Source organism: Adiantum capillus-veneris, chromosome 19 (genome assembly GCF_014529385.1).
Source record: "Adiantum capillus-veneris isolate H3 chromosome 19, ASM1452938v2, whole genome shotgun sequence".
NCBI lineage: Eukaryota > Viridiplantae > Streptophyta > Polypodiopsida > Polypodiales > Pteridaceae > Adiantum > Adiantum capillus-veneris.
Window position 1 is genome coordinate 16,967,146 of NC_140949.1, and position 13,412 is coordinate 16,980,557.

The 13,412-nt window shown below is 44.3% G+C and overlaps 1 pseudogene; it reads left to right on the plus strand.

Annotated features, from left to right (window-relative positions):
* The first annotated feature begins 3,630 nt into the window (after positions 1-3,630).
* Positions 3,631-4,242, plus strand: LOC147433627 (uncharacterized; annotated as a pseudogene).
* The last annotated feature ends 9,170 nt before the right edge of the window (positions 4,243-13,412 follow it).

Here is a 13,412-nt window from a genome sequence, read left to right on the forward strand (position 1 = left end):
AAGGCAACTTGACCCGAGCCGGTCCCGTCCGAGCCGGGCCCTCCTGAGCCGGTGCCGTCCGCGCCAGGACCCCTTGAAGCAACACCTCGTCCCTCGGCCGCGCGCGGGTATAAATCCCCGCCGGGCCCTTGAAGGTAGAAGTCCCCTCGGCCGCGTGCGGGTATGAATCCCGGACGGGCCCCTTGAAGACAGAAGTTCCCTCGGCTGCGTGCGGGTAAGAATCCCCGCCGGGCCCCCTCCCCGACGCGCCCAGAAACTGGGGCGTCACACTTGGTGTTTGTGTGTTTGTATGTTATATTTGTGTCTCTGTGTGTTTGTGTGTATGTTATATTTGTTTGTATCTGTGTGTGGATGTGTGTGTATGTTAGATTTGTGTGTCTCTGGGTTTGTGAGTGTGTGTGTCTTTGGTGTGTATGTTATATTTGTGTCTCTGTGTGTTTGTGTGTATGTTATATTTGTCTGTTTCTGTGTGTGTGTGTGTGTGTGTGTGTGTATGTTTTATTTGTGTGTCTGTGTGTTTGTGAGTGTGTGTGTGTCTGTGTGTGTCTGTGTGTGTGTGTGTGTGTGTGTGTGTGTGTGTGTGTTGTGTTTGTGACTGTATGTGTGTGTTGTTTGTTAAGACAGAGCTAGATATGCAATATACTGTGATAGAAACAGAGAGAGAGAGAGAGATAGAGGCAAAGGCAGAGGGAAATTTCAGAAGCAGAGGGAGAGAGAGAGAGGGCCAAACCTCCTGAGGACGTAGACCTTCGTTATGTCTAAGATGGGTCGGCTTGCTTTCTATGGTTCTCTCTCTCTCTCTCTCTCTCTCTCTCTCTCTCTCTCTCTCTCTCTCTCTCTCTCTCTCTCTCTCTCTCTCTCTCTTTCACGAGGTGTGGTTTTTCTCTCTCATGACCTCTATATATGACGTACAAAAGTATAAGGTCTCAATAATGACCGCCCGTGCGACAACATACAATTATACTCTATTTTATAGTAACACGTGGGGCACCGCCGTGTGTATCCGTTATAAGTGTGATTTTGAGAGAGAGAAAGAGAGAGAACAATAGAAAGAGAGAGAGAGAGAGAGAGAGAGAGAGAGAGAGAGAGAGAGAGAGTGAGAGAGCGAGAGAGAGAGAGCCTCATTACTGCGAGAGAGTGATATAGAGACAGAGTGATAGAGAGAGAGAGAGAGAGAGAGAGAGAGAGAGAACCATAGAAAAAGAGAAGGAGAGAGAGAGAGACAGATTGAGAGAGAGATAGAGAGAGGGACTCCTTACTCTCAGAGAGAGAGAGAGGAAGAGAGACAAAGTCAGATTCACAGACAAAAAGCAATGGAGGAGACACCTCCCTTGGAGTTTCTGCAAACCCCAGCAACAAAAGGTGATCTCTTACTCTTTCTCTCTGTATTTCCAACAGTTGGTACAAATTGTGTGTGTGTGTGTGTGTGTGTAAACAAAGAAAAACCCATACTGTTGTTCAACACACACACACCTCAACACATACTTCCATAGAGAGAGAGAGAGAGAGAGACACACACACACACACATAGACATACACACTCTCTCTCTCCCTCCCCTCTCTGTCCCCGTTACTAACGGCGCGCAGAGCCAACCAAACACTGGCTGCAGCTCTCTCCGCGCGCCTATAGTATAGTTATGACTCTCTCTCTCTCTCTCTCTCTCTCTCTCTCTCTCTCTCTCTCTCTCTCTCTCTCTCTCTCTCTCTCTCTCTCAATTGTACTTAAGGCGCGCGTAGAGAGTTGAAAAAAGTATGTTGTCGTCCTTGCGCGCCTTTAGTACAAAGAGACACACACACACACACACACACACACACACACACACACACACACACACACACACACACACACACACACACACACAGGGAGAGAGAGAGAGAGAGAGACTATGTGTGTTTTTGTTTGTGCTTTGGAGAGAGACAGATATATATATATATATATATATATATATATATATATATATGGAGAGAGAGAGAGAGAGTGAGACTTGTCATGTTTCCTGATGAATAGGATTAAGGTCCAGTAGGCAGAAGAGGCTGAAACCAGACCCAGAGCTTGTGCGAGGATTTCAACCTTTGCAGGCTCAGTTGCTTAATGTTTCTGCCAAAAGAACTGTTGACTTTTGTCAGGACATATCTGAAGAAGAGTCAATTGGTGAAGATCAATCAGAGAGGTCACCAGGCCAAGAGGATCCCTCACCCTACAAGGCTCCCTCACCCTGTACAGTACTTGTCAAGAAAAATACAAGAAAGAGGAATATAGACTTCTCAGATGATGCAGATGTGCCAGAAAGTAGTCCCTGTGCAACTAAAGGTAAAGCCAAAGAGGATGTGTCTTCTTCGGAAGACCCAGCTGCAACTGATGAGAGGCTGTTTGATTTTGCAGCATCTTGTGGTGCTAGGGACAAGTTTGATCTAGTTCATTCTATGTTTAACCCAAAGTTTGACATTGAAGACCTCTTAGCTCAGCACAGTAATTTCTTGCAGTCCTACAGAGATAAGTTTGAAGTGATGGTGCAGGTAGGGAGGGTTGTTCTGCCCACTATGACTCTTGTGCATTTAAATGACTGTGGTGGAAAGGGACAGGGACTGAAGAAGTATAGGGAATTACCACCTTCTTGCCGACATTCAGCCTGCCCTTTGCACCAAAAAGAATGCAAACTCATTCAGGAAGCCTTTGGCTTTATGATTTACCTGAACAGCCTGTTTGGATTCCTCATGCAGAATCCTGATGAGGTGTTAGAGGAGCACGATGCAGCACCAGATGAAGAACGCAAGGAGACAACTCATATACAAGATGTCGAGGAGGTTGAAGATACAGTCGACCTTGAGGTTGAGGCAATTGAAGTACAAAGAAGTAAGATGCTCTCTGTGAAAACTACAGAAATCAAACTTCCATTGGATGTCAGTAACTTCACTGAGAAGCATGCTGAGATGATGTTGCCTGCTGTGCCTGACTTCAGGATTGGAGACAGGACCTATATCTTCTTACATGATGTGCAAAGCATCTTTTATTTAAGGGAGGATTTCTCCCTGGCTATTATTTCCAGAGTCCAAGAGGAGAGGAGTGGATTTGTTTCAGAGGATAGTAGTGATGATGAGGCAATGGAAACATCCAGCAATCCAATGGAATGCCTCCGAAGATGCTTTGAGAAAGCTGAAAAATACAAGGAGACACTACCTGATGAAGCCTCCTTCCAAGCAATAAGACAAAGCCTAAGACCATCAACAAGTAACAAAGAAGTGGAGGATTGGTTTAACCATTCTGGTCAGGGGTCAACTACATCTGTAGACCTGTGACAGGAAAACCTCTTTCTGTAGGATGAGAGCTTCATGGTAACACTCTCTCTCTCTCTCTCTCTCTCTCTCTCTCTCTCTCTCTCTCTCTCTCTCTCTCTCTCTCCTGCCCTCCCAACCTGCTTCGACCTGCAAGCCTAAACTAAGTAGGGACTGCCACAAAACTTCAGTTTGGTGGGTGTACTCAATAATAAGAAGATTAGCATCGGAAGAATGACGACCAAAACCAACACTTCGAAGAGATTTGCGAGAACACGACCAAGCTTTGGTGCTGTCCTAGCAGCGCCAAGCAAATTTGACCAAATCGAACGCCTTTAAGCAGATCTCGATCGCGTCATGGAAGAAAATCGCGACCTCAAAGCTCGCCTTTGCAAGCTTGAGGCGCGATTTGATTCCATGGTCGATCTCGCCACCAATAAAGTGAAAGAAGTCGAAGCCAAGGCCATCAAAACCCACTCGGCAACCCTTGCAAAGGTGAAGACATGTGTGACAGTAGAGCTTCGAGAACAACGACTCCAAGCAGAAAATACCCTCAAGATCCTCATCGGTGGGCTACCTCAAGCATGGGAAACAACCGAGCTCGACTTCTCGGAACGCATCAACTTCCTCAACGAAACTCTCAAGCCGATCAAGGTCGACCACACTGCAATAAGTCGTATCACTTGGAGAGGCCCTGACCTACCTATACCAAGTGGACATGCCATCCTTGAATTCGAAAGTAGGGAATGTCGGCTCAAGCTTCTCCAACAATCACATCTTCTCAAGGACACCAAGTTTTGGATCGCAGAAGAACTCACCCCACTACAACTCAAACGCAAAAGTGAAGAGCTCAAGAAGGTACATGAAGCCCGCAAACAAGGCAAATGGACAGTCTACCAAGGTGGTAAAGCCATCATCCAGGAGTTTTGAAAACCCAAATCAGCTCTCCCCACAGATGATCCCTCTTAGGTTTTTGTCCTTTTCATTTTTCATCTTTCCAATGGACCCTCAGTCCTTAACTGATATGTATTCAGTGCGATCTGCTACAAACGTCACCATTGTAATGTTTTTTTTTGGTCCCATGGGTCATATCTGACCTCCGTGGACGATAATTGAATCTATCTCTCTCTCTCTCTCTCTCTCTCTCTCTCTCTCTCTCTCTCTCTCTCTCTCTCTCTCTCTCTCTCTCTCTCTCTCTCTCTCTCTCTCTCTTTGTGTCACTTTTGACATGATATGTGCAGTCTTGGATTGCTGACAAGGATGACTTCCTTCGGCAGCGGACTAGAGAGTATCCTGGAAGGGATGCGGCCCTAGCGTAGTACCTTTCAAAGCTTTGTGAGTCGCCGATAGTAGTTTTTCACAATTCCATGTCACAAGAGGATCCAATAGCAACTTACACATTCATGACACTATCACACTTTTTGGGTGGACCTGTGCTGCCCAAAAGTGCAGATAAAGTCATTCTTGTGGACAAAGTGTTTTCTAGAGATTGTTTTGGTTACTACCCGGGCTATACAGGTGGTCGGGCAGCCTATTACTACACCTACACAGCAATGGCACTAGCTCTTGGTAGACAAAACCCATATGAAATTTTAGAGTATGGCAAACATCTCATGATTCGTTACAAGGGTGACGTGCCAAAAAACAAAATTGAACCTTCAAAATCTTGATACACTTCAAGTAGCAATTGTATAAGATCATGTATTACATAAATTTTGTACAATGTCATCCACTCAGAGTATCTTTCTCCACATGTGATTCACATACACCATTGTCTCTCTCCACCTTCGTTGACTTTCACGAGCTCCGGAGTTGTTGTATGCCATTGATCTTTTAACTTTTTGTTGTTGTAAATGTGTGATGGCTTGTGCTGTTACTGAATTTTCCAAGACTTCTTTCGCCTGCGTTCGATGAATGATTCTATGATAGAACCATTCAAATAGTTCTCTCAAATTGTTAGCCTTGATTCGAGAGCCACCATGTCGTGTGTGCCTGAAATAAGCATTTCTCGCCATGTAATGAGACTTTTCCATCCCTTGGGTATTCCATATTGCCGGGTTCCCATACTTTTGTATAAAATATAGTAAATGATTGAAGATGATGTGCTGGATATGAAAACAGAGTAGTTAGAATGTTTTACACTCACATATTTGCACATAAGAGAGAATGAAATACACGATAATACCATGTAGTGAGTAATCTGGGTGTCTGTCCATGCTGTCTTGAATGATTTTTTCAGAAGGTTGAGATTCTCCTTGAACTTTTTCATATCACCTTGTGACCAGTCATCTTTGTCGCACATCAAAAATAGGATGTCTATTGATCACCAAACCTCAGCCTTCACGTTACGAGTAGTTGGTTCTTGGTCCTTGACTGCAATATGTAGCTGCAATATATATAAGTAGACCAGTTTCTCCACAATTCTACAAAGGGCATGCATTGTACAAATGTGGACATTCACAAGTGGTATTTTCAAAACCGGTCGAAAAGCAGGATCCTCAATGTGACGTGTTGGAGCTTTTCTCCACCACTTTGGGTCCATGACCTTTGCAGGCTCCATGTAGAACAAACACGGCGACTTTGCCATTGCACCCATTCCACAATTATACATGCACTTTAATGTTTTGAGGTCACCTGCAAGATGCCACTGAACTTGAAAGTCTCCCCTTCCATCTAGACGTAGTACCTCTCCTTGGTTAGTCTGTCGATCAATCACCTCCGGAATATTAGTTCGATGGAACACCCAATATAGAATCTCATGATCTTCTTTCTTTACCTGCAACACAAAATAAATGAGACTTAAGTAGATGTGAACATTTGAGCTTACCTGAGAATCTCGCCTACCTCAAACGCACCAAGCCACCATATGATATATTCTGATTGAACACTAAAATATAAAGGATCATCACTGGGACACTTTGAGAGGGCTCTATTCATTAAAGTAATAGCAACACGCTCTAGCTTTTTCTCTTTAACAAGCTCACACTCATCTAGTTTTAACACAAAATGTAATACCCCTCGTGACTCTTCAAATGTGATGTTGTAAAACTCCACCATTCTCTTCTGTAATATCCGCAGGTCCATAAAAATATTATTGAACTCGTCATATGCCATGTTTGCTCCATGGCCACTGTAAGTTGCTTTAATATGAAAGGGCTTTCCAAGATAGTCTCCCTGTGCCTCGTTAAGCTGAAGCCTCTCTTTCCAAACACTTGAGGCTGATGGTAGAAGTTTGGATTTTATACCCTTCTTAACAAAGATGGATGAGACAGACTTTTGGATAGCCGAATATCCTCTTTTGCTTACACCAATTGAATCAAGTGTGCCTTGTATCTCTTTTGCAGGCACTAAGTTCTCTGAAATAAAGCGGTCCACTACATTTCATTGTAGGACCTTAAACTTCTTGTCATGTACTATATCTGCTGCCAGGCTTCTACTTATAAGTGGCTTTAATCTCTTTCCTATATTGGCTTTGGGGTCAATGTTTTCCTTGTCAGAATAGATTGAATCTCTACATGAAGACAATGCATAAGTAAATAACAGAAAATTTGCTTCACTAACACTATTTAGGCACATGAAAACAATGCATAACAAGAAAAAACAAAAAGATTACTTAACTAAGACAATGTAGCCAACCAAGAAGCATCACCTTAATGCTCGGATTCTTTTCGTGAGACCTCCTGATGCAACCTGCAATGTTTCAAGATTGCGCAATTTCTTCTTTCGGATACGACCACCCAAGATGGTGTCCTTTATTTGACAACTTCACACCTTTCCTTTCAGTTCTTGTACCTCTGTTTTATGTTGCAAAATGGTAACCTGATCTGTAGAATGTAAATGTGAAAGGCGAACAATCTCACATTGTTGAGCTTGGAGAATGCCCTTGTAAGTTTCAACTTCTCTTGTAAGAGATTTACAATAACCCAGAAGGCCCTTTTCTCCATCACCAGCAAAGGTCAATAATCTTGTAGGATTGACAAACGGTGGAGACGCATTAGTCATTGGATTCTTACGGTAGAGAGAGCCTCTCGTCTAGATGTCTATGTGTTTAGCTCCCTGAGCTCTGAGCGTGTCTATGGAAGCGGGAGATATATGTGTGTTTGTTTTACTACGCTTAATCAATGGTTGGTACTCATTATCCAAATCAATGTGAAGGTGATATTTGGCTCATTTCTGGGTAACATTTGTGCCATTTGAGGAGTGCGCCATTAACCAAATGTGTAGATTTAATGGAAAGTGAATAGCGGCTGCGCCTTCGTCCCTCCATGTTAGCCTCATTCCCTTCATATTGATGAGGTTCATTCAATGCAACTGAAAAGAGGATTATCCCTCAATCACTACGAACGAATGTTTAGAAGAGTAAGGAATCTACTTAAAGTAAACTTTTTGAACTTTTACTATGAAAGACCCAGCTCTATTATTTGCCATTTTTTCTAGAGAGAGAGTGCAAAAAATACATTTTCTTAGAAGGCCCTCCAAATGAACTCCGAAATTCCCTAATGCTCATGGTGCTGACTGCCCTGAGATGAGCGTCAACGCGCACTGCTAGAGGAAGTCGGTCGCGACGGTGTTCTGGTAAAGCAGGAGTGGAATAGAGTGGCGTAGGACCCTGTGATGCCATGGAAGTGGGACCCTGCAATACAATGGGAGTAGGACCCTGCGATGGAATGGGAGTAGAACGATAGGAAGAGACTGTAGACTGAGGTGCCGTCGATGCGAGGATTTGTAGGTAAGGAGTCCCTCCCTAACTCCCCTATGGTGTAGTCTGCGGAGAAATACCGTAGGTCACAAGCTGTTGTGCAGTGTAGTGACCAAAAAAATTCGCTGTCTCTCGGACGTACTGATCTACGCCCGGTGAAGGAACCTGAGAAGGGTAGGTGTAGGATGGCCATGCCTGCAAATAACAAAAATAAACCTATGACACTCATGGTTTAGGGTTAACTAGCCAGAAACATTCTTTCTTTCTTTGCTTGTTCTCACCAAATCAAGACTCGGGTCCACTGGAGGTGATGTCCACCCCGGGTGGGAGCCCACCTGGATGTGAACCAACCAAAAGAAGAGCTAGTTGGCTTCTCCCCACCAGTTGGTCTCTTGTTTGACATCTACATTACAAAGAGCAATAGAAGATTAAGCTTTCCACCCTACTCACTCATCTATAAATACATACACAAGTATATTAGCACACAAACACGTGATACATATATATACTACTAGACCTAAGTAGAGGCTAGTAGTGCCAAAGGTCAAGTGCACCTCTTTAGATATTATCACAGTCTCAACCGTGGTAAAACCAAAGGTACATTGCGGTAATTCATGCATGAGTGGATCAATGACCGCAACACCACAATTAGAAAAGGACTATACTCAAGAGGAAGCGTCTAACCTTCGGGTGCTATAGTTCCATACCTAGTGCCTACCTACATGCATAAACAAATATATATGTACACACAAATATGTATACATATACGTAATGTAGCCATCGTTTTGAGTAGAGATAAAGAGTTATGGTTGTAAATGTAGCCATCATTTTGTGTTGTGCACAGTGCGAGAGTGCTCTTGCTTGTGTAGAGTGCTATGAAGAAAAGATTCTTTATTGTGCTTCTTGCGCAGCATCTCTTCACAGCAGCTCCGTGTTCAAGGGATGACTTTGCCTCCATTCTGAGGTATGATATCGTTAAAAGCTATCCAACCTAATGGCTATTTGGTGGAGAGAAAGATATAGGAAGAGAGATAGCAAGAAATATAGAGAAGTTAAGGAGAAGAGAGTAGAAAGTAATTTCTAAGGGTCTGTCGAAGTCATGTTGGAGAGGGGGAAAGGGGAACACACCCAGCACACAACACAATGCCTCACTATAGCCCAGGGTATACACAGCGCCCCAATCCACTAGAGTTCACCTTCAAAACTCAACACTACCCGCAAGAAAACCACCACTTTCATACAATCGTACGCACATACGCCTTGCAATGCACCAGAAAGACTCAATCACTCCACTCCGCTCAATTCACATCCTTCCCTACTCTCAAAACCTCTCTCCATCTCTCTTTGCACGACAAACCTTGGGGGGGCACACACCCAACACACGCCCTAAAACACACGCACACAAGTAGAGAAGAGAAGGGGGAATGACGCCCAGAAACAATAGAGAATAGCCTTCTAGCATATGCAATACCATATACAACCAACACACTTCCGGTGTCAGGAGTTTCTTGGAGCAAGGGATTGCGCATATGTACATATACATGCATGGTGCATCAAATAAAGGATTGCCCATTTTCCAGAGCCAGGTGGTTACGTGGGGCCCACATGTGTACAGGTAGGACAGCATGTACATAGTTCATCGATTTTAACTATTACCAGTACCAGTGTGTTTTTTCTACAATAATGAGGAGTTGGTAGCGCGTAAAACTTCTCGAGGAAGCTATCCGCGGGCCGACGACATGAGGTAAGCAGGTGCGTCAGATGGCATCTAGTGGCGTCACGAGGCCGAACGGGGTCAATACTTGCACGCGGAGAAGTACGGACACAATGTGGGTGTTTGCTTGTGAGAATTATGGAGAAAGGTCATCATGAGGACCTTTTTCTGGGTCCACTTCACGTGGTTGCGAGATGCATTATTGGAAAAAAGCTGAGTGCCAGGTGTGCGAATGATGCAAAAAGGTGACAACTATGCACTGCGAGGTCAGTTTTTGGCCTGTTCGGGGTCCGTTTGAGGTCATCTAAAAGGCCAAGGGTGCCCAACTAATAAAGCTAAGTGTGGAAACTGAAAAAACAGAGAGAAGACCAGAAAAAACGTGGAGAAGAGAGGAGGAACAACTGTAGGTGTGGTTTTGCTCATTTTGGAGCCTGTTTTGGCCGTAAACTGCTCATCCGAGGTCGGATTTGAGCACTTTGACATTGTAGACTGGGGTTTTGGGCCATTCCGGACGCGATGGCGCTGTCCATTTTGCCAAATTCTTCACTCTTTTCCTGCTGTTTTTCTATGTAAGTTTCTCCTATGAGCGAAGTTTCTGCTCTAGTTTGTGATTGTATCTGGTATCTTTTACCCATATTGTGTGAGCTGTTTGCCCCATTGGTGTTGGCCCAAGCTCACTTGTATCTAAACATCAGAAATTCTCCTCTTTTGATCTGAGTTTTTTGGGTGTGTGTGTGTGTGTGTGTGTGTGTCTGTGTGGAGTGGGCAAGTGGATAGTCTCTTTCCTCTCACTCCAGAGGTGTGTTCCCTATCTCGGCCAGGTGGATTGTGTAAGCCGAGTGGTGCCCCATAGTGTGTGTGTGTATCTTCCCAAGAGTGTGTGTCGGGTCGTTATAGAGGCGCTGTGTGTGTTTTCATCCCGCTCACATTCTTTTGGCGCCCCCACGGAGGATCTTCTTCGAGTACCTTCTGCTTCGAGCTTCGGGATTACAGGTTACAGGTTACAGGTTACAGGGACAGAGACAGGTACAGGTACAGGTGATTCACACAAGTACAAGTAGCTAGAGTACAGTGATATACTAGCAGTGATGTCACTTGCAGGTGTTGTGGGTATGCATCACTTGGCGCCTGTTTGAGCGCATTGTCTGCTGGATTGTACGTTACTTGTGGAAACTGCCATTGTACGCATTTGTGGAGCCATACTTGGTTCTATTTGGCAGTCCCAGCCATTTCTGAGACTTGGTCTGGAAGATAGTCATTTCTGAGACTTGACTATATGCGATTTGCATTAGCCTTCGTGTGAGGGTCAATAGCTTGAGGTTTTTATTGAGCTAGGGGATTCTCAAATGTAGAGATCCTTTCGGTGATACAGGTAGCTGGAGCACCCTTTTTGTGAGCTTGCCATAGGCTATGTACTAGTGAGTCCTATTTGATGCTCGGGTTCTATTGTTGACAGTTTATGCATACATATACAGTCTATATTTTGGGTTCCTACTGCTCTACTTCTGGGGAAACTCTGTCAAAATTTTTCCAAAGTATGATGGCTGGTCTTTTAGTCTTTTGAGCCATTTTATGTTGTTATGCTGCTAAAATTTTGGCAAAATCAGAGGATAAGACAGGTGCACTTTCTTGGGAGCTTCATGGTTGGCTTTAATGGATGATCAAAATGGCCCTCAGTTCACTCCTTTTCATTTAACTCAAAGAATTCAGATTAATGTTCATGTGTCCAGGAAGATCTTTTTCTAGCAGTGCATAGTCTTTATGTTTGGGCCAAGAAGATTGAGAGAGATCCTGGAATGTCCTTTGCCTGTTGTAATTCCGATGATCAACTATGAAAACTCATTTGATGTGCATGTGTTTGTTCTCATCTAAAGCTGAGCTCCATTGAAGTTTCTGGGGATTGGTTGGTGAAAAGTTTTGGGTTCTTGCACGTGTGTTTGAAGGGGTCCTCTAGCCATGGCTTTCTCTTATCCGGAGTTTCATGGAAGAAGTGATGAAGATGTGGAAGAATTTTTGGAAAAGATGGAGGTTGCCTGCATTAGCAACCAGATTCATGACCCTACACAAATGTTACGCCTTCTCCAAATTTGTTTGAAGAGTGATGCACGAGTTTGGTCTAAAGCATTTGAAGAGGAGTTGCAAGTGGCTGATCCACCTATAAGATTGAGTTGGGACAATCTACGACATGGGTTGGAAGTGGAGTTTGTGAAGATAGAAGATCCTGACAAGGTGTGGCAAGAAGTACAGGCTTTGGTGCAAAAGGAAGGTGAGCCAGTAGATGCGTACATACGTAATTTTTCATTGGCATGGGAGCGAATGTGCAAGGCTTTAGCACCACAGGTACCCCCGCCTGAGATGATGAAGAAGGACAGGTTCTTGGCTGGTCTTTGGGAGAATATACGTTGGAGAGTGGAGCTAAAGAAGCCTAGGACATATGAGGATGCACTAGAGGTAGCAAGGAACAAAGAGTGGAAGCTGAGGAAAATGAGTCAGTTAGGGGTGGAGTCTTTGCCAATGAGGTCTGAATTTCAGCCTATAGAGTCTTTACAAGGGCGCATGTCAGGGGTTCATCATGAATCAGTGGTTTCTATTACTCCTCAGGTTATGCCAGCAATGGTCACTACAGCAGTGCAAGATGATGGTCTAAGGCAAGACATGAGGCAAGTGGTTGATTTGATGAAGAATCTCAGCCTAAACATGCTAGGTCAAGTGGGAAATAATCGAGGTCGAGGGCGGTTTGCAAATCAGCCAGGAGGTGAAGAAAGGCCTAGGAATGGTGTTGGACAAAGCAATGGTAGGTTTTGGAGGCAGACGCCCACATGTTATAATTGTGGAGAGTTGGGTCATATCAGCCCACAATGTGATAAGCCACCAAGGATGGGGGGAGACATGTATCCATTGCCAAAACAGGTGCTAACTAGGTCGCATGATTATGGCATCGAAATTAAGGGAGATGAAGGAACCAGTGGACTGACTCAGGAGGAAAAGGGAAAGACAAAAGTGCTAAGTGTAGTCACCTTGGAGAAGGCATGAAAGCTAGAGGATACATTAGTGATGCCTATTGGGAAGAGGACCATAGAGGAAAAGGAAGGAAGAAGTGCCCCAAGTCCTAGTAAGAAGAAAGGAAAGAGCCATGAAGGCGAGGATGTCAAGGCCAAGAGGAAAATGATAGCTCGTCGAAAGTTTCATGTTTCAGATTTTCCACTAGGGGATGGGCAATTAAGCTATGACTTGAGGGAGGATCTGACAAGCAGGAAGGCAGATGTTACTTTTGGGCAGCTTATAGAGATGGTGCCTCAGCTAAAGCGACAGTGGAAGAGGATGGTTAACCCAATGGAGAAAGAGCCAGAGAGAGGTTCAGTAAAGGTGTTGGCAATGGATGAGCTACCAAACATTTGTCCAATAGTAGATGTGTGGCATAAAAGGAAAAATTTGGGACAAGGTTATGTGGATGGCGGAGCCCAAATATGCGTCATAACACACTCATGTGTTGAGAAGATGGGTCTCACAGTGGCTGGGGTGTCAGGTTTTCGGATTAGATTGGCAAACCATCAAAAAGTAAAATACTTGGGTGTTGTAAAGAGCCTAGAAGTGGAGGCATATGATGCAAAGGCAGTGGTTGATTTTCATGTGATGCCAGCAGGGTTGGGTGCATATCCTATTATACTGGGCAGACCATGGTTACGTGCAGTGGGAGCTGTTCAAGATTGGCGACATGGTACGATT